The sequence below is a fragment of the Poecilia reticulata genome, linkage group LG17 (genome assembly GCF_000633615.1).
Source record: "Poecilia reticulata strain Guanapo linkage group LG17, Guppy_female_1.0+MT, whole genome shotgun sequence".
NCBI classification, from domain to species: domain Eukaryota; kingdom Metazoa; phylum Chordata; class Actinopteri; order Cyprinodontiformes; family Poeciliidae; genus Poecilia; species Poecilia reticulata.
This window is the reverse complement of record NC_024347.1, coordinates 14,966,197-14,968,315: the sequence shown is the minus strand read 5'-3', so window position 1 is coordinate 14,968,315 and position 2,119 is coordinate 14,966,197. Positions and strand designations below refer to the sequence as shown.

Genomic DNA, 2,119 nt, shown 5'->3' with positions numbered 1-2,119 from the left:
CAATTTTCTCTGTCAAACCAAGTTCAATTAACTGAAGTTACCAACAAGCCGCAGAAACATCTAAAACTGAGTTGAAACAGCTCAATTTTGAGCTCAGTGGCAAAGATGTGAGTACTTACTTAAATGTGATTTCTTGGTGCAAAAATTTCAAAAACCTTTGCCACATTTTCGCAGTGGAATATTCTTGTATAGAATTTTGAGGAAAGAGATTCACTTAATACGATTTGGAATAAAGCTGTAAAATAATAAAATGTGGAAAAGGTGAAGCGTTGTGAATACTTTGCAGGTGCACTGTACATCCATCCATCCATCCATCCATCCATCCATCCATCCATCCATCCATCCATCCATCCATCCATTTTCTTTCACCCTTGTCCCTCAGTGGGGTCGGGAGGGTTGCACTGTACATAATTTACCATATTTATATTCCATTGGTGACGACAAAGAGCCAGTACTAGTGTTGCAAATGTTTCCATGCACCTGTCAGAATGTTTAGTTTTAAAATTTATGTTAAAAGATGACACAACTGTTTTGATTTGTTTAATCTAAAGATTAATATGAAATGTTTCAGAAGTAAATTTTCTTGCCATCATGCTGGATTCTCATTTGAAATTTAACAAGCAAGCGAAGAAGGTGAGCAGAATTGTGAAAGCCAACTTATGTCATTTTAGACTGATTTGATACAGTCAGTCATTTCATTCTGAAAGTTTTTATGCCCTCAATGTTGTTTTGTTTCTTTTTACATTTAAGCTACTGTTTAAAGGTCTTCAGTTATAAGCTGCCCAAACAACTACTAAGTTACTAAAGATGATTAATAAACAAGCAACAAAGACTTTGGACAAGAAGCCTGGAAGGGCACATCACTGTCATGTSCTCAAAAAACTTTATTTGATTAATTTTGAAAATTTTACGAAGAAATCAAATCTTAAATTCACAAATCTTAAGTGTAAGRGTTACTGGAAGCACAGGCACCTTTTGGTTCCTCTTAAGGAAAGTTACCATGTTCTCTTCCTGCAGAACTAAAACTGAACTCTGACTAGTTTCAGTTTAGTTTACAGATGAAGAAGTTTATTAAGCGGGACCAGCAAAAATATGTGTTTGCCAATTTTSTCTCTTTGATGTTATAGTTATAAGTCATTATTGTTTCGATGYGYTTTAATCAGATTCACATTTGTATTTGTATTTGTTTTGTATTTGAACTTTAGCATTATGTTGTTTTATGTAACCAAGGGCCCAGCTGGGGACAGACACAATAAATCAGTTTTAGACTTTAAATGTTAAAAGTGTAATCAATTTTTTAATTCGCCACGCAAATAAATCGATTCAATTCGGTGAGTGAAAAAATTATGTAAGCATTAAATTTCTGATTTATAAATTATTTTTATTTTTTCTATTGTTACAATGCATCTATCTATATGCAACTAGTCTGAATCAAATAAGCAAATTTAAGTCGACTAACTTAAATATAATACGTTCCTTTTGGTTTTATTTTTAATTAGGGATGAAATGCAGCCTGCGCTCTTGTCAAGTGTAAAAAAAAAATCAACTAGAAAGATCAACATATCTCTTTTCATAAACTGCCCTTATTTCACTAAACATATTTCTTTCTGCGCTTTTGTAAGCCTTCGTTCCCCCCGATGCAGACGGCAGACTTCCCCCRGCAGAGAGGAGAGAGGCTGCGACTGCTCCGAGAACAGAAAAGTTTCTGGACGCTCTCTAGGTGTCTTGGACGCAGCGGCTGAAAGAAGCCATTTCCTGCCAAATAGTGAGCCCGTGTAATCGTGACTGCAGCAGCTACTTCCTGCATTGTTACAGTGCTTAATGAGGATTAAGTTGAAGCTGTCATGGTGCTCCGCACGGAGTTCAAGAGACGGAGGATCTGCGTGGAGGCTGGATGATCTCATTAGGGTTTGATGCCTGCACAGGACCAGCTCACTAACTGTGTTCTGTTAACAAATACAGATGTGCTCATTTAAATACAAGTGGCCATTTATATCTGGATCTTATATTTAGGGAAAATTCAAGTCTTATCTGCAAGTTGAAAATGACCCACATAACCGCAAGTGTTGGTCACAGTCTGGATGGATAGATAGATAGATAGATAGATAGATAGATAGAT

At 36.1% G+C, this 2,119-nt stretch overlaps 1 long non-coding RNA gene across 1 annotated transcript; it reads left to right on the top strand.

The window, feature by feature from the left end:
* Positions 1-526: 526 nt before the first annotated feature.
* Positions 527-1,993, top strand: LOC103479432 (uncharacterized). Its single transcript, XR_535945.1, has 2 exons — positions 527-633; positions 1,623-1,993. It is a non-coding gene; the product is annotated as an uncharacterized LOC103479432 (long non-coding RNA).
* The last annotated feature ends 126 nt before the right edge of the window (positions 1,994-2,119 follow it).